We start from the raw sequence: 19627 nt of genomic DNA, 5'->3' as shown, positions 1-19627 counted from the left end.
TTCTAGCTTTAGAGGGTCAGACAGCCTAGAGCTTTGGATCAGACGATGATGGCACCCAGTTCCACCTTGATCCTCGTACCTCAGTGCTCGGCTTGTCCGCTGCAGCCCCGTCGACCGACCCGTAGGTTTTGGTGTTTGACGCCAAAGGGGGAGAGGGTTTGAGTATGTTAGGCTTAGGGGGGCTACTTATCTAGGGGGAGCTTAGTTATTATATTAGCTTATCTATTTACATTTAGAGTTTCTATGTGTGAGATACATTATGCATATATGTTTACTATATTTATGTGACAGTGATATCTACGTGATCGTGATATATGACTTGTGTGCTCTCTACTTTGAATTATTTATAAGTCATATCACTTGTGCTTTGCTCATTTGTCTTTGCTTCTGCGCTTTACTCCGATGCAAATGAGCTTTATTACTTGTACTCATGCTTATTTCATATCTTTTGAGTATATCATGTTGGCTTGGGTCATATAAGCTTGTCTAACACCTTTGTTCTTATTGCCAAAAGCTTATATGAACCAAGCATGTTAAAAACCTCATCTCTTTCACATACTCGAGGTAGTATTGTCATCAATCACCAAAAAAGGGGAGATTGAAAGCATCTAGACCCCTAGTTGGGTTTCGGTGATTAATGACAATACGTGATTACTGTGACTAACGTGTGTTTTGCAGAAACAATTGAGTTAGGTCACGGTAATGGAGATCGATTGGGCAATCATGGTTGTCATGCCCCTACGATGAAAATCGTTTCGGTTTTCAAAGGATGGACGATAAGGTTAAGGATAGACTAGTTTTAAGTGTCGATTGGAGTTGGAGAGACACTTAGAGTAGTTTAGGACTTTGTTTTTCCTTTGGCCATACTATTAAGGGGGGTATGAACGGGTAGCTTGACCTAGGTGAGACTAGTGAGTTAGGTGTGGTGCACACTTGTTTAAACTAGCACTAGGTAGCTCCATAACAGCCCGTTGATCCAATGGAGCAAACTTCATTCACATATGTTCGAGAATTGGAAGTGAATGGAGGGTCAAATACTGACCGGACGCTGTCTCCGGTGTGACCGGACGCTGGCTCAGAGTCTGGTCAGTTCATTTGACCAAGGTGAAATCGTCTGGAAGTAACCGGACGCTGCGAGGTCATGGTACCGGACGCTGAGGGCCAGCGTCTGGTCGACTCCAGTAAGGTCCCAAAGAAGGAGAATCCTAATCGGACGTGTCCGGTCAAAGCTGACCGGACGCTGATCAGGTTTCGGTTACTGACCGGACGCTGCTCAGCAAGTGACCGGACTCTGGAGGTCCAGCATCCGGTCGACATCAGTAAGGTTCCAGTGAAGGGAAAACATGACCGGACGCATCTGGTCAGTGTTGATCGGACGCTGCCAGCGTCCGGTCAACTCATAACCACTGGAGCTTGGGGTATACTGACCGGTGCGTCCGGTCAACATGACCGGAGCATCCGGTCACCCCGCAGAGGCACATAACGGTTCGTTTTTTAGCCGGTGTTATAAATACCACCTCCGCTCGTGTGTGGGGGTACTTTTGCTCATTCCAACAGCTGAGAAACACCTTAGAGAGTGCTAAGAAGAGTAAGGTCCTAGTGAGATGATTGAGATTTGAGAATCCCAAAGAGAGCCCTCATTAGTGAAGATCAATAGTAGCAAAGTGTGCATCCACCTTCTCATTAGGCTTGTCGTGGTCAAGTGAGAGTTTGTGCTTGTTACTCTTAGTGATCGCCATCACCTAGACGGCTTGGTGGTGATTGGGAGTTCGGTGATCACCCGACGGAGTTTGTGGGTGACCCAACTCAAGTTGTGAGCGGTTGTGGGTGATTTACCGCGACGGAGTGTCGAAGAATCAACCCGTAAAGAGCACTTGATCCTTACGTGGATCAAGGGGGAGCTACACCCTTGCGCGGGTGCTCCAACGAGGACTAGTGGGGAGTGGCGACTCTCCGATACCTCGGCAAAACATCGCCGCGTTCCTTCCTCTCTATTTACTTTGGGCATTTACTTTGAGCAATTCAATTCATGTCTTTATATTCTTAGAATTACCATGCTAGAGTATGATTGGAACTTAGGTTGCAAGTCTTTTGTGCGGTAGAACAATTAGGAACACTTTCTAGGCACAAGGGGTTAATTGGGCTAACCATAGGACTTAATTATTGCAAAGACATTTAAAATTAGCCCAATTCAACCCCCTCTTGGGCCTCTTGATCCTTTCAGTGGAGTTATCCCTGTTGACGTCTACAGGGTCGGCGGGACCCACGTGAAGAAAAAGAAGGACCCGGCGATCCTGAAGGACTTCTTCTCCTTCTCATCCTCCTCTTTTCTCTCCACTGTAACCCGTGCTTTCCCTTGACCTATAAAAAGGGAAAGCAGTGCATCTCATAAAGGGCATTGCAAAGCATCGCAACACACCGCATCAATTCGGACTCGAACCCATCGAACCCCGAACTGATCAGAACACACAAGCACATAGCCGGGAAGCGACCGAGCTCTCGGCACCCGTTCGCTCCTCTCACCAGAGATTTGGGACATGTCCCTCTCTCGACCGCTTGTAACCCCTACTACGAACTTTCAGTGCTAGTAACACGAGCAGCAGCAACGAACTGAACGTAGAGACATTCTGCCCGAACTAATATAAACCTCGTGTCCTCTTAGAACACCATCCGAGTCAGACACGTAATGTTAGAAATTTACTAGTCCGTGGCAACTTGAAACACGAGTCGGTGGCAACTCGAAACACGGACGAACAGTACGTTATGCATTTGCTGTGTCTAGTACAGTACTTCATCAGCGCCAAAACTAGCTTCCAGTTCGGTATGAGCGTGTACTGTGTCCTGGTGTTTGATTGGTTATTTTTTCTTTGCGCGATCAGTATACTCGATCACAAGTTTACGTGACGTAAAATGCCATTTTCTTTGGTTTGCACTCCTATATCCCTACTAAATAGAACCAGAGCAGAAATGAGTGACGTTTTTCCATGGGCTGTGAAGGACGTGAGGCGAGCTGGGCCGTGGCCGAGCCGTCCATTGCAAAATCTAAGCAGCAACAGCAATGGCAATCCCTTATCTTGCAACCTCTCTTCTGACTTCCTGAGCCTCTCTGTCTCTGGGTCCTCACCTTCACTAGCGTTCTAAAGCTCTAATTGTGAAAAAAAAAACCCTGAGTTCAGTAACAGATTTAGGGCGCATTAGAAATGCAAAAATTTCACATAAATTATACAGATTTTTTGACAGAGGATTACTCTGCTTTTATTGAAAGCATATAAATTATACAGAAACTTTTACAAGAATCAATTCATTTCACCGGAAAAAATGCAGAAAACAGAAAAGAAGTCTCGTATTTCAAAGTGGCCTTATCCTCTTCGATCGGCCACCATGGCAGCCTACGACTCATGCATTTCTTGTAACTAAGTTCACTTCAGGAATGCACAGTTGTGAGCGCTAATCCCCCCATGCAAATAAGTTCACTTCAGGATTGCACAGTAGTGAGTGCTAATCTACATGGAGAACTGTACAATAGGCAGCACCACCTAATAACAACAGTGGTATCCATGCCAATGGGGGTGACAAGGATACTGGTACCATTCCATAAGCTGACATTAGCTTTGAACAGAGCTGCAAGAAACACACATCAACACTAATACATGAAAAACTGCCTTGTCAGAAAGATTGAGGGACAGAAAGATGTACCTTCAAATGTATTGCTGCAGTGATCAAGCATGTAAGTAGAAGAGCCCTCCTTGTCCAGCTACCACAAAACTGGATCATCATGGACACCATCTTGTCTGAATTTCATTAGTAAAGCCCTTGGAGCAACTGGCAGCAAGCTTGATGACTCAGCATGCATATTTGCTGAGTCAGCAGAGTATACTATTCTTCTTCTGTGCCACAAAAACACAATAGCCTTTTCTGCAAACAGACCATATATAAGAACTATTACAGGGACAACCACCAGATATATATAGGAATGGCAGTGTGATGACAAGCACATCTGGGTTGCTCAGTTTGTTGCCCATCAAGCCCCCATCATGAACTGGCACGCTCCATCCAGATAAGTACATTTGAGCAATTTCTCCATTTTCAGACGTTGCATGACCCCAAAACCATGGCATTTTTATTAGCCAGAGCACATATATTACCATAGAAAACCAGAAAGGTTTACTCCTTGTGCCCTCCATTAAAAACCAAACCAACCAAAAGTAAGCTTTTCTCTGCTGGATAGGGGATGATAGGATTGAAACAGCCCACCTTTGATATGATGAACTTCTCCTAACAAAATGGTATAATAGTTTGGGGATGAACAACAATACAATGGTGAAGACCAAATTACTCCACAGAAGAACTTGATACATGTCTTCCCACTGGACTTCAAAGAGCAGATAGTTGGTCCATGAGCTTGTGGGAATTGCCATCTTACCCTCAACTGAAAATGGTCTCTGCTCACTTGAAATTTTTACACCATGAGAATCAAGAACAAACACCTGCAACCAGTAGCGAGTAGCGGATGAACTTCTGTAATTTTCAGCATTCCATTTGGCATGGAACAAAGGTCTGTGAACAGAAGTACTGGCAACAAGCTGCAGAGGTATCTCCTCAACAATCTTAAACTCACTATGAGAGTCAAAGACTCTAGCACTCACATTACGGATAACTTGATGAGAGAAAATAAGGACATTTATATCACTTCTCATCGACCACTTTTCTGAATCCAACATATTCATACTTCTTGAATCTGTTGGATATGTGATCAAGATGGAAGTTTGGAGTGCCTGTTTCAATGTGTGATCTATGAATGAGACTGCACCACCATCTATTGCTAAAATCCTCATCAATCTGGAGTCCTTCCAGTCTCCAAGTTCCCATTCCCAAAAGCTTGACTTGTGATCTTCTGTTGTTCTGATTTCATGATACCTCCAAAGCTGCTTACTAACTTTTGCATGGAGATGACCACATAGGTATGCTGAAATAGACTGCCTTGCAAACACACTTTCATATCGCTGTCCTTTTTCAGATGATGCAGTGAATGACATAGGGAAATGTCCAAAAACAACTTTGGTAACTGGAACATTGGAATGATTGGTCCAGTATTGAAGCTCTGAATTTACCGCTTCTATCCTTTTATCAGTTGCATGACCAAAAGGTTTGCAGGAAAACGAATGCCAACACTCATTGTATCATCAATACCCAGAAATTGGTAGCTTCTATCTCCCTACAGTGCCTTTTAGGACAGAATTTAGTTTCAGAACTGTAGTGGTTATTAATATAGATGAATAGTCACGAAAATACATATGCACAACTCCCAAAGTATGTTTCATAACTTTCATTGGACATTTACTATTACAAAAGAATGAAATTAAAAATGGGACATTGATTTACTAGTTAGTGCATCAGTAGTCAATAATGTTCAACATTTATGCTTTGCTAGTAATATGTTACAGTTTACACCTTGAGACAGAAACGGATCATTAGCTGAAACTTGGCTACCCATTGGATTTGAGTACAGAATGGTGCCTAGAAATACCTTGAATAAATTCAATGGTGATAAACAGTGAGAGCTGACACAAGTATAAGTCGTACCTGAAGCAATATACTACTGATGGTGCTTAATCGCTTAAACTGTGAGTTAACACTGTAAGTTGAAAAGAAGTCCAATTTTCCTCCTCTATAGGGTACTCCATATGTGTCATGATTGCCTCTAATATCAAATATCCTGTTTTTATCAATGCCACCTTGTCCAACAATTGCATCAAGAGTTTTCTTGTAGGTAACCCATTCGTATTCATCCTGCCTTGAACTAGTTCTTTTGCTGATTCTTAGCATCTTATTAAAATGACAATGACAATGTGAAGTTAGAATATATAATAACGGGTCATAAAACCACAAGGAAAGCAATACTGGTCAATCCTAGGTTTTCTTCTGTTCTGTTAGTGGATATCCTGTTGGAACCATAATGGTTTGCATGCCAAATAAGAACAGAATGATTTACATGGCCGTTAGCACTTAGCAGGAAACAAATTGGAGTGAGCTATCTTAAAAGCCATAGCAGTAATAACTCGAGTATCGCAAAGTTTATATTTCGTATTAGTATTATAGGTTTCTGGGTGGTATGCCAATTTGGTCTGTTTGAAGTACTTCTGGTCAATTTTCCACCATCTAGGCATCTACTTGATATGCTGTCTGCTCCCAGTATTTTCTTAGTAATATCCATGGGGACGGGACAACGCCCCATAATGACTAGTTAGAATACAAGTTGCAGAATCTGACGCCAACATTTTCAGATCCAGAAACAAGAGAGCAGAGGGCTCACCGGTGATGTCACCGGTGACGAGGAGAAGGTGAGGCCGGATTGCTCGCAGCGCGGTACCAAGGAGCGCGAGTTCGGCGGCACGCTCAGGGTTGTAGGTGCTGATATGGAGGTCGCTGACCTGCACCACCCAGGCCACGTCACCGTCCATGGGGAACACCGACCTCGAGACCGACACGTCGTCGTCGTCGGCCGGTGGCCACGAGGAGCACGGCGTCGGCAGGAGGACGAGGAAGAGGAATACGAAGAGAGGGAGCGGGAGATCGGAAGCCATGGCTGCTGCCTGTGGGGGTGGGAAATCGGCGAGGAGCCGAGTGACGGAAATGCCTGCTGGCTGCTGCTGTGCTCCTGTGCCGGTGCCGCCTTTAGAAGGAAGAAGACGAGTGTTCGGTCCGCAAGGCACGGACGAACGTGGGCCGTGGGCTGTGGGCTGTGGGCTGCGGGCCTAACGCTGGATGGGAGAGAGCGAAAGGGTAGGCCTATCTATGTCTGGCTGTAGTAGGCCTTTAGGCGGCCTTTGGTTTGTCCATCTCTGGCCGAAAACCCCTGAACAGTTTCTTCGGAGCCACTCGCCGACGTTGGGTTGCCTAGCCAACTGGCCAAGGGGGGTCACTCCACAATTCCATTCCAGTGAACGTTCACCCAAAAATAATCTGGCGAACGATCTGACCAGGTCGTGAATGTCCACTGTCCTCTCCTACACATTTTTACATATTGCTGATGTCATCTAAAAAATACAGTATATTTATTTTAAAATAATATAACTTTTCAACGGTGTATCCGTTTTTAATTCCGTCTGCACCGATGTGTTCTATGTAACGAACGAACAAAACTATATCACACTTCCATATATTTTAGAGAATTTTTTAGTAGCAATTTATGTGCATTATTTTTTTAAAATATTTATATATATTAACTTATGACATATAACTTATAAATTACAACTTATGCACACAAGTTATATTTAATAACTTTTTGTTAGTTGGATTTGTTTGGTAGCATGACTACACCTGGACATTCCTTTTTTTATTTTTTTTACCATTTTTTCTCTTTTTTGCTATATATTTCTAAGTTATGCTACATAGTTATTTTTGTACATAGTTTTCATATTTCTACTAATATGTTATGATATTAATTTGTACATTTAATTTCTTCAACATAACTTATACGTCCAACTTTACTCTATGTCATTCATCATGTTATATATTTAAGTTATACAAACAAGTTATACATAAAAGTTTTGTGTATAATTTTTGTAGCTTTCTAAGAAATTATGTTGATAACTTTGTTCTGCAAAATATTATACGTAAAAGTTATGTGTATAACTTTGTCACGTAGTTAGTTATATGTATGAGTTATGTGCATAACTTTGTCACGTTGAAGTTATATCTTGAAGTCATGTGTATAAATTATATGTATAAGTTAAGTTATACGTTGAAGTTTGTTCCACAAGTTATATGTATAAGTTATATGTTATAAGTTAGGATACATAAATTGTTATTAGAAAAAAAAATCTTGAAACATATGTTAGTGGGGTCTAGTTTTGTTTGTCTCGTCGTGTAGAACACACCGGTGCAAACGTAATTAAAATTAGATGCACCGTTGAGAAGTTATAACAATTTGAATAAATATTTTTTTATCTAAAGTGACGAGAGAAAAAAAAAGAAAGAAAATATTGGCTCCAGGCGTGAGAGTGATCGGCGGCACGAGAAAAAAGAAAAAGAGATGTGCGGTGCTCGTCACCGTCCGAAAAGGAAGCAGACGGGAATAATTATTTCTTGAAAAGAAAAATTTGCACTGTCAGAGAATAATTTAATTGTAGTGAAGGTTCGCCGATTAGTCCCACTGGGTTCAGGCCCGTTTCCGTTTATAAGCGGCTTGTCGGTGGAAATAAGCGAGAATCCCGCTAAACGCTTTGTTTATTTCTACCGATTCTCGCTTATGTGGTAAGCCGCTTCAGAGATTTAAACTACGAGAAGCAAAAAACGAGAAGTGAGAAAATCTTCGCTTAGATTATAATCCAAGCGTGGCCTGGAGAAGTGGACAAACAGGCCCTCACTCTCGGCAGCTATTCCTGGATCCGTCTGGCTGCCAAAATGAAGTGGCCTGCGTACACAGCCACAATGACGCGCCACTACGAGCCTACGACTCCCCGGCTCCCCGCACTAGGGGCATGTTTGGATCGCGGCCAAGCCTGGGGAGCCCTACCCAGGCAAGTCGATCCAGCCCCAGGCGTCGGAAATCGACGGCCTGGGGAAGCTGTCTGTCCCAGGCATCGTTTTCAGGTACCGATCCAAACAAGGCCTAGTCCCCTAGTCTCCCCAGCTGGGTGCGGCCTTTACTTTTGCCCCTACGCCTCCCCACAGACTTTGGCCGTATCGTTTTCTTTTTTGTGTGAGCAAAAAAGCATCGGCGTACGTGTCACCCAACAACTATGTGTTTTATGCAGTTTTAACACATGATTTTTTTTTTGCACCATAGAATTAAAATCCAACAGCCTCCATCCTCCTTCTACCTCCAGCCTTTTTCTACCTCCAGACAATCACAAATCACAAGATCACAGATCCACGTATCACAAGAAACAATTTTTTTCTATGCAAGGACAAAAGAACAAATCGGTTTTCTCAAACTTGCAGCTCGTATATATACAGTCAACATCGATCGATTTTCTCATGCAGATCGTGGACGATATGAACGAAGTGAAGACATGCAAGAGCTAGCATGTACGGCCCCGGGTGGCCGTCCGGCCGTAGGTTGGCCAGCGCCGTCACGGTCGACCACCGCAAACCGCATGGTACTGGACGAGGACGACGACGACGCTTCCTCCACCTGTGAAAAAAGGAAAAAAGAGGGATAAAAAAATTCATGTGTTCAGCGTGTCCAAGAAGCGTCGGACAGGGGATAAGCTGGAGAACGATGTCGTGGACGCCAAGGGCGCGGCCGCGGCCATTGCCAGCGGCGTCACAGCAAGCACCATCGCGGCCTCGTACAACGACCAGATCCGCCCCGTCCTCGACGCCGTAGACCGGCTGCGCCACCTCAAGGTGACCCAGGAGGGCATCCAGCTGCCAACCATCGTCGTCGTCGGCGATCAGTCCAGCGGCAAGTCCAGTGTCCTCGAGTCCCTGGCCGGCATCAGCCAGCCGCGTGGCCAGGGCTTCTGCACGCGCGTGCCTCTCGTCATGCGGCTCCAGGGAGACCCTTCAGCCGACTCGCCCAAGCTCCAGCTCGAGTACAGCAACGGTCGCGTGGTGACCACCACCGAGGCCAACGTCGCGGACGCCATCAACGCCGCCACAGCGGAGATCGCTGGGAGTGGCAAGGGCATCTCCGACGCGCCCATCACGCTCGTCGTGCGCAAGCGTGGCGTGCCCGACCTCACGCTCGTCGACCTCCCAGGTATCACGCGGGTCCCCGTGCAGGGGCAACCAGAGGACATCTATGACCAGACCGCAAAAATTATCAAGGAGTACATCGCCCCGAAGGAGAGCATCATCCTGAACGTGCTCTCGGTCACAGTGGACTTCCCGACGTGCGAGTCCATCCGCATGTCGCAGCAGGTGGACCGCACTGGCGAGCGCACGCTGGACGTGGTCACCAAGGTCGATAAGGCTCCAGAGGGGCTGCTTGAGAAAGTCACCATGGACGACGTGCACATTGGCCTTGGCTACGTCTGTGTCCGTAACCGTGTTGGTGAGGAAACGTACGACCAGGCGCGCATTGAGGAGGCGCGGCTGTTCAAGAATCACCCGTTGCTTTCGAAGATTGACAAGTCCATGGTCGGCATTCCAGTCCTTGCACAGCGGCTAATGCAGATTCAAGCGACCATCATTGCCAAGTGCCTCCCCGACATTGTCAAGCAAATCAATGATCACCTCATCCGCAGCAGCACCGAGCTCGACCAGATGCCACCGGATCTCGTTAACACTGGGGATGCCGTAAGAGTGTTCTTCCACATTGTCAAGAAGGTCTGCACTTCACTGGAGAAGATACTGGTCAGGGGCGAGTTTGGAGGCTATCCGGATGACTGCTACTTCCATGGCACAGCTCGTATTGCAGAGATGCTACATATGCAAAGAAGCTGCCAACGGAATGCCCAAGGCGCAGCGACGAGAACTTTCTGACGGAGGAGATGCGTGTTCTGGAGGAGACCATGGGCATCAACCTCCCCAACTTTCTGCCAAGATCGGCGTTCCATGTCATGCTCAAGAAGAAGGTGGAGATGGTTAGCCAAGTACCGCAAGATCTTGTCAACGAGGTGTGGGACTATGTGGAGGACCTGGTGATGAAAGTTTTGCTTCAGCACTCTGAAAACTTTCCACAGGTGCAGTCGTCATGCCACCACGCCATCCAGAGCCTGATGGAGAAGACCCGGGCACGGTCTGCGCAGCACGTCAAGGAGATGATAGAGATGGAGCTGGTGGCAGACTATACGGCGAACCCTGACTACATGAAGACTTGGGAAGCCATAATGGAAGGTCAGAAGAAGTTCATGGATTCTGTGGACGACAAGGACAAGTCCAGGCCATCTAAGATTACCCTGGAATGCTTTGGGGAAGTGGACGTGTGTCATCTTAGGATGCACGCTGACCTAGCAGCGCAGCCATTTGACTTGAGGGCACGGCTGACCGCGTACTGGAAGAGCATAGTGCTCAGGCACGTCGATGGGTTGGCGCTTCATGTCCTCCGCGGTGTCAAGCGGCTCGTGGAGATCGATCTCGAGGATGAGCTGGCCAACGAGCTCCTGGGCAACAACATGGCTGGGGTTGAGCGGATGCTCTCGCCGCCGCCAAGCACCGGATCCAAGCGCGACCGCCTCAAGAAGAGCATTGTCCTGCTTCAGCAATCCAAGGAGGTTGTTGCAAACATCATGGACAGGATTAGCGCGGCGGATGAAGCCTAGGCAGTTATTTGCTTCTGTCTGTGTCTGCCTGCCTTCTTTTGGATGACTATACGTTTTGAAATAAACTTTCTTATCGTGATAACTGGGTGACCTGCTATATGCTGTTAATTAAGGTTTATATATGCATTTCCTATCAGTTCGATATGAACTTTGTCAAGGTGCGCTTGTTAACGACCTTCTATTTGCTGTTATGATTGAGCATTTACCACTAGCTAGTAAACTGCATCATTAACCATGACAAGATTCAGTGTACGAACTTTGCCAATGTGCTTGTTGGTAAACATGCTAGTATTTTTCTAACATGCGCGGCAGATGAAGTCCACTAATGCATTTCCTTCCATTAGTTAACTTTCTGTTCTTCAGTTCCCGTAACAAGCTTTGGTATAACTGCCATTCTCGTAACGGGTGATTATTCTAAAGAGCTTTTTTCTAATTCTTTTTTGTTTAGATTAGAGGTATCACCAAGTTCCAAACTTTTTTGGTACGTAGGTAACCATGGTAATTATTGATGGACTGTAAAAAGGCCCTACTCTAAAATGTTGGCCTTTGAATACCGAGGTTCTTGGAACATCTATAAAGCAATCAGTCTATAATCTTGACACAACAGTTATGTAAGCTGGTGTTGGGATAGTTCATGAAAGTTAGGCGTGTGACTTAAGTATGTTCAATCATCCTACAAATCATTAGGAAAGAATAATTTTGGATTAGCTAATGAAACATTCACAAAGCTAGTAGTATACTGCTAGTTTGATACCAAGATGGTCCCTAGTTCGTTTAGGCATGACATCCTTATTGAAATGAATACCTCATCTATATTAAATATCAAATTTATTGTTTCTATTTTTTCTGAAAATAACAATAGCACCAGTATATATAGTAATAGGTTATTAATGGGTAACAACATACCAGGCTCTATACAACACAAGCAAATAGGCTCGCTTCAGGAACGCACAATTTAAAGTGTAGTCCGATTGTTGTTTTAGGAATATACAACATCCAACTAGCCCTGAGTCCATACTCCTAGCAAACAGATAGACCATTAAAAATAGAGATGTATCCTTAAGAATGTTCAATCATTCTACAAATTGCAAAGAAAATGTCCTCAGAGGATGGAAGAACCACGAAATAATAATACTGTATGTTTGATATGAGGATGACCCCCAGTTTTGCAAGTTAACTAATGAGTCAAGTACCTCATTATATCGTGTGCAAAATTAGTTTCAATTTTCTCAGCAACCAACACCCATACAGTAGCTTGTTGATGGTTAATGGGTAACATGTACTGGACACTAATATAAAACAGCAGCGAGTACCCCAAACACAATTTTGCCTCAGGAATATACGTACAGTTCTGAACCTCAGGCACTACTGTGCAGGAAGCATTGTACAATAGGCAGCAAAAAAAAAAAACTAATTAAGCTGACATTAGCTTTGAACAAAGCTGCAAGAAACGAAAAAAAAAAATCTATATATATTATCCTTCCAACATGAAAATTTGCCTTGTTAAAAAAGTTGAGGGATGTGGACACATGCCTTCAAATGTATCGTGTGGTGATCAAGCATGCAATTAGAAGATCCCTCCTTGTCGAGCCACCAGAACAATGGATCATCGAGGACACCATGTTGTCATAATTCATTAGTAAAGACCTTGGAGCACCTAGCAGCAAGCAACGGCGGAACCAGAACTTTTGATCTAGGGGGTCGGACAATACGATGACACCTCATAAATATGATAAATCTATACAACAAGAGTATACCACAGTAGCTCTTCAACGTTTTTACATATATATTTAGAACTCATAACAAAAAAACACAATATTATCATAAAAAAAGAGTGAAACAATAATTCTTTTTACTATACAATTGAATTTTTTATAGGTACTAAAATTTTTTCAGTGTGCTTGGGGAGGGGGGCGCACGGCCCCTGTTGTCCCCCTGGTTCCGCCACTGGTGGCGGACATAGGCGGAGCTCCCCATGCGGCAGGGTGGGGGCAGCTACCCCACCTACCGCCGGAGTAGCACCACTAGTACCCCTCTGTCTTCCTCCCTTTCGGCCAGCGAAGGAGCGGCGGCGGCCGACGTCCAACGCGAGAGAGCGCAACCAGGCACAAGGAAAAACGGGGAGGGAAGAAAATTAGCCCCAATAAGCCCAGCCGGGAGCCGGCCCAAGTGGAAGTGCCCCAACCCTGCAACCCCTAATTCCCACTCCAGCCGGAGCCGCGTCCGTCGCGCTCACCGCTCGCGACCTTCGTTTGTCCGTGGTCCGCCGGCGCAGAGGTCGGAGCTCCGCACGACGCCCCAGGTCCCAATCGTACGTGCAGCCCCCAAGCCCACGTGGCCAAGCCGCGCCATTCGCTGCAGCCGCCCCGGCCGGCCATCCCCGAGCTACGTGGCGCGCCGGCGCCAGCTCGCCGCTCGTAATAACGGTGCAGGCATGCCGCTCCGATGGAGGAGGAGGATTTGGTGGGGGCGCGAGCAAATGATAGGGGAGGGAGAGGGAGGAGCAGGCTGAGCAGATCTTGGTATGTTTGAATGTCTCATCATACATCACACACTAAGTCATTAACTAATTTGTTTTTCAAATTTTCTGGTTTCTTAGCTCTTGGAAAGTTGGATTTTGGTCTTTAATATGAACACTTCTTGCTCGGTTGGTCTTTGTTGAATTAATAGATGAGAGGTATAGTACCATCATCAATCAATGTTTAAATTTGTCATAGATTAGTTAATGATGTGCGTCCTTGCAATGTCATTAAAAAGTTGTGTCTCCGATGCGCCCCACCTAAATTTTTTTGTTCCAGCTGCGCCACTCCGCCACCAGTGGCGGAGCATGGAGCCAAACAACTGTGAGGGTCAGCGTAGCAGCTGATGCAGACTTGCGTGTTTTACAGGGGCGGGTTAGCTTTTGACTTCTATGCATCAGTCACAGCTATTTTAGACTTGCAGTATTGTTTTTCTACTCTACAGTATGTTGCAGGTTTGAACTTACAAAGTATGTGGCGACACTGATGATCCATTGCGTCTTATCTAATGTAATTAATTCACTGGAATATTAAATTCCCCAACTCTCTTCCTAGCAAAGCTCGCTGACACGTTCTGTCTGCCGACACCTAGAAACAAGATCACTCTCGCCCTCTGCCTGGGGGTGAGACGCGCGCAGGGTGGTGTTTCAGACTTGGAGTGACCGCGTGAAATGGCATGCTCCAACCAGATAAGGCCGCGTTCGTTTGAAGAGGAATAGTTGCCGGGAAATATTTCAGGCCGGATTCGTTATGTAATTTGAATAGGCTTCAGTCAACACGAATGGTTCCTGGCCTAGATTCAGTTGAACCGAACGAGCCCTAAGTACATTTGGCCAATAACCAATTTGTCCATTTTCTGATGCCATGGGATCCCAAAACCACAAGCTCTCCATTAGAAACCAGACCAACCAAAAGTAAGCCTTCCTCTGGGATGAAAGAACTTCTAACAAAGTAATACTATAACAGTTTTGGGGTGAACAACATACAATGGTGCAGGTCAAATTACTCCACGGATGAACATGAAGCATGTGTTCGGTATTCCCATAACTTCAAAAACCAGATAGTTGAGCGATAGGATGCTGGAATTGCCATCTTAGCCTTGACTGAAAAATGGCCTCTGCTCACTTTGAGTGTTTACACCACAAGAATCAAGCACAAAGTACCTGCAATCAGTATAAGTCTGCGCCTCCGCGGGCTGTGGGGAATCCGCGGGTAGCGGTGGTGGACCGTGGACTGATGGTGCCGCCGTGCGCCCGCGCCGGTGCCAGTGCCGCTTGCAGAGGAAGAAGAGTGTCCGGGCCTTGGTGGGCTGTAGTTGGCCCAGTTTTGTCTCGTATTGGGCCTGTAGTAGTGCGTCGGGCAGGGCCACTTTTGGCTAATTTTCGCGTCAACGCGCTCCCTGGGGAACCGCAAGCTCCGACCGACGCGTCAGACGCAGAGATGGATCGGCGTGAGCGTGACATGCCGTGGTCGCAGCTGAGAGCTGACCGATGGATGGATCGGGGCAGGCAGGAGCAGCCAGAAGAGAAGCCGAACAGACCAAGGCCGCGTTTAGTTGGCCACCGGATTCGGCGCCGGCCGAATTCGCTACACTGTAGCGTTTGTTTTTATTTGGTAATAATTGTCCCATCGTTGACTAATTAGGCTCAAAACGTTCGTCTCGTAAAGTACAACTAAACTGTGCAATTAATTTTTTATTTCGTTAACATTTAGTACTCCATATATGTACCACAAGTTTAATGTGACGGGGAATCTTCTTTTTACATAGTGCCAAATTCTGGAATTTGAGGCAACTAAACATGGCCCAATGCGGGTACGCGAGTTGGCTTCCACCTCACGTGATCATTAATGGGAGCAGCAAACATTCAACGCCTTCGAAGCGATAAACAACGCCCGGAAACCGTGGCGACCCAGGCAGCGGTCGGCGCCCTCCCCTCTCGCCCCGCCCGCGCCGTGGAAGCTGGAATCTCTTGGGCCGCGTAGCCACAACCTTTCCATGGATTAATCAAAACACACCGGAGGCCCGCACTTCGATGCCATTTATTCTCGTGTCCTTGAACTTGAGCCGTTTCTTTTTTCATCCGGAACGGTATTTTTCTCTCATAAATTCCTTTAGAATTTCTCCGAACCATCCAAATTCCTCCAGAACTATACCATCCGAACGGGGCCTAAGAGGTGTTTTGATGGAGAACTAAATAGATGTCAAATCGGATATCATATCTATTGTCACATCAGGTAAACTAATTATAGAAATCGTGACTAATTCGTGAAATGAATCTATTAAGCCTAATTAATATATCATTAGCATATGTTTACTGTAGCATCATATTATCAAATTATGAACTAATTAAGCTTAATAGATTCATCTCACAAATTAGTCTCAAGCTGTATAATTAGTTTTTATAATTAGTCTATGTTTAGTACTTCAAATAGTGTTACTGTAGTCGATGTGATAGGGATTAAATTTTATGAGGTTGAAACCAAACACCCCTAAAACTAACTGTATGCGGCAGGTAGTACGTACTGTACAAACTACAGATACCGTAGAGTATTAGACCGCACTAGTCCTACGTGGCAGCCAGTATACACAGTTCTCCTGGAGTATTAGACCGCACTAGTCCTATGAGTATGCGATTCCTCAATTCGTAATAACCAAACATAAACCTTGAGTAAACATGACGCGATGTACGCCCACGTGCACACAGTTATGCCCTATTTATTTGGCCGATAAGTTATGACTGAATATTATTGATTGATTTATTGTGAAGAAAAAATATTATTCATCGATTGAAAAAGTACGATTTATAAGCTAAAGAACTGAACGTTAGTTGTTATAGGTTGCTGTGGTTCAAAAAAATTCTGTTCTCTGTTACCTTTACCCAGTCGCGTCTTGTCGAAAGTCGAAACAGAGCTGTTTGTTACCGGCCACATCCGCAAGCAAGACCACACGGCCAGCCAAATATCGGCACGATCACGAGCGCTTAGCGCGTGTTCAGTTTCACTCCAAAATCCTAAAAAGTGCTACAGTATCTATCACATCGAATATTTACGGCTAATGTATGGAACATTAAATGTAGACGAAAAAAAACTAATTGCACAGTTTGGTGGGAAATTACGAGACGAACGTTTTGAGCCTAATTAGTCTAATTGCCAAATAAAAACAAAAGTGCTACGGTAGCCCAAAATTCCAACTTTCTGGAACTAAACACGCTCTTAGGGGGTGTTTGGTTCCATTGACTAAATTTTAGTCCATGTCACATCGGACGTTCGGATGCTATTTAGGAGAATTAAATATGAGTTAATTATAAAACTAATTACATAGATGGAGACTAATTTACAAGACGAATTTATTAAGCCTAATTAATCCGCCATTAGCACATATTTGCTGTAGCACCACATTGTCAAATCATGGACTAATTAGGCTTAAAAAATTCGTCTCGCAAATTAGCCACAATCTGTGCAATTAGTTATTTTTTCGTCTATATTTAATATTTCATGCATGTGTCTAAACATCCGATGAGACAGGGACTAAAATTTTACTGTAGAAACCAAACACCATGTTACTGATAATTCTCAGTACGTAGTACATCTGCTTGGTAGCACGTGCTGCATGTAAACATCACGTCCATATACAGAGTACTCACATTCCGTCGTCCTCTAAAAGTAGTACTAACGATCTTGTTCTTGTGAGGGCAAGTACATTTGCGCTGTCTAACAAGTGGTCTCATAAATTATCATATAATCTTGAGATGATCTACCAGATAATTTTCACAACAGATTGTCTTTTAAACTGCCTCGTAGTAAATCTGTGATTCCTAAAATTATGCATCGGTCAAATAAATGCTATGATTATTTACATCACAACTTTGTAGTTTACTTATTACGCCATTGAGTTGTGTAGACATTATTCTATAAGAATAAAATATGCTAAATTGCAGATGCCAAATTAACCAATCGGTTCATTCTCTCTCAGAATTATAGAATGCATCCGAAGCACGGATGCCAAGGTCAATCAAAAGTAATAGATGGTTTTCGTATGACAAGCAAAGCTAATCTGTAGTCATTAATGTAATTTTCTCGGAAACATTGAATACGTACCATTCCTTTTTTTTATTGAACTGTCAGAGGCACACGGGACCAGAGACATTTGGGTCCTATTCGCGTGTCCTTAAATTCGGCTTGATCCGTTTTTTTTATTCGGAGCAGTATTTTTCTCTCATAAATTCCTCTAGATTCATTCAGAATTCCTCCAAGCGAACGGGGCCTTGGTGCAAGCCGTGCAGCGAATCCAGGAAAGAGAAAAAAGCGATTCACGAAACAACGACCAGGACGACAATGAAGAAAGAGTCGTCTCATCGAGCGAAAAAAAACGTGGATGAGCTCGTTGTTTTGCCAGGCAACGGCTTGCCTCTCTCTTCTTTCTCTCCCTTCCAAATCATCAAAAATCTTACATGGGAGACAACTTTTGAGACCAGTGATGTGTAGCAATGTACCTGCCCTTAGGAGTTACTGCCATCAGCAGATTAACCGTGGCCAGTAAAAAAGTGAGAGCACCCCTCCCCTATGCAGGCCTGCTTATTTTGACCTCGGATTAAACTAATCCACAATCTCGCAATGAGAATGAGATACAGGGTGGCGATGACCTCATGGCTTGGACGAATGCATGCATCGGTGAAACATAGGGCGTGCGTCGTGGTTAGTGCAGAGAAAGCGAGTATAAAATGGTCAAACGGAGGCAGGGAGCGGAGAACATGAGGGCACCTTTTCCGGCGCCTTGTGCGTTAAGCTGCGCAACCGCACACACATGCATGCTCCGCGCCCTCTCTCGCTCGCTAGTAAACTTGTACGGGTAGTAGGAGGAGGAGGAGTAAACTTCCAAGAGGAAGATGCCCAGGTCGCCTATGAATCCCACGACGATGCACGGCTCCGTTTCAGCGACGGAAACGGAATTGTATATATTCGCTCAAAACAAGGAGCTTGCCTGGCGCCTGAGTGCAGCTAGCATCAGCCATCAGTACAGTTCTCGCTTGCATTTGAAACAGGTTAATTTTCCCACTGAGAGCTAGCATTAATTGGAATCCGTAATTTGGCGTGCGAATCTATGTACTTTCGTGTGTTTCTAAACTGAGGGCCGCGCGCGTTTGAACCACCACTGCTGTACTGCAGCACAGTAGAATTCCGTGGTCATAACGTCGTAGCTAGTGCTCTTGTCTTGGACTGTTTTGGATGGCGGTGCGCTGCAACGAGCGAGTTGCGCAGGCATAGGCATGCATATGCATCCAGACAAGTGTTCCGTCATTTTTCACGGAAAAGAAGGTCTCTGCATTTCTACAATAATCGTCCAGTTCGTTTGGTCTTGTTTGGTTTATAAGCCGTATTTTTTCAGCCAACGAACAATATTTTTCTCTCACACCAAATCAGCCAACAGTACTTTCAGCCATGGCTTATCAGCCAAATAAGCCTAAGCAAACAGGACGAATATCGTCACTGACACCCATAAACCTCCATGAATGCCTGCAGCAGTGCACTACTACTGCTAGCTTACCCCAAAGCAGCAGCAGTCCAACGGACCATAAAACAAAATTTTTAGCATACTCTACACCGGAAGCCATCAGGTCAATTGAAGCAAAACCAAGGTTCAGACTTCAGAAATGCTTGCCCTACTGACCATGTTTACTCGTTTTACCTTTAGAAGAGCTAGTGAAAAATGAAATGACCCCTCAGCAGTCAGCGCAGTGACAACAAATACACAATGAACATATTCCTCTCTGGAGTAACAAATGAGTACATGATCGCTTTTTACTTGATGAAGCATTCAGCATGCATGCCAAACTGAAAGAAAAAAAAACAAGAAGAGCTTCTACCAAGCTACTCCTGCCTAAGTTCGAACACCTA

General features: G+C 44.9%; 2 pseudogenes; one reads left to right on the top strand and one right to left on the bottom strand.

Annotated features, from left to right (window-relative positions):
* Positions 1-3236: 3236 nt before the first annotated feature.
* Positions 3237-6632, bottom strand: LOC136540227 (putative metallophosphoesterase At3g03305; annotated as a pseudogene).
* A 2399-nt stretch (positions 6633-9031) lies between these two features.
* LOC136537304 (dynamin-related protein 4C-like) lies at positions 9032-11289 on the top strand (annotated as a pseudogene).
* Positions 11290-19627: the final 8338 nt, after the last annotated feature.

Source organism: Miscanthus floridulus, chromosome 2 (genome assembly GCF_019320115.1).
Source record: "Miscanthus floridulus cultivar M001 chromosome 2, ASM1932011v1, whole genome shotgun sequence".
In the NCBI taxonomy this organism is placed as follows: Eukaryota; Viridiplantae; Streptophyta; class Magnoliopsida; order Poales; family Poaceae; genus Miscanthus; species Miscanthus floridulus.
Note: the sequence above shows the minus strand (reverse complement) of the source record. Positions and strands in the feature narration are given on the sequence as shown.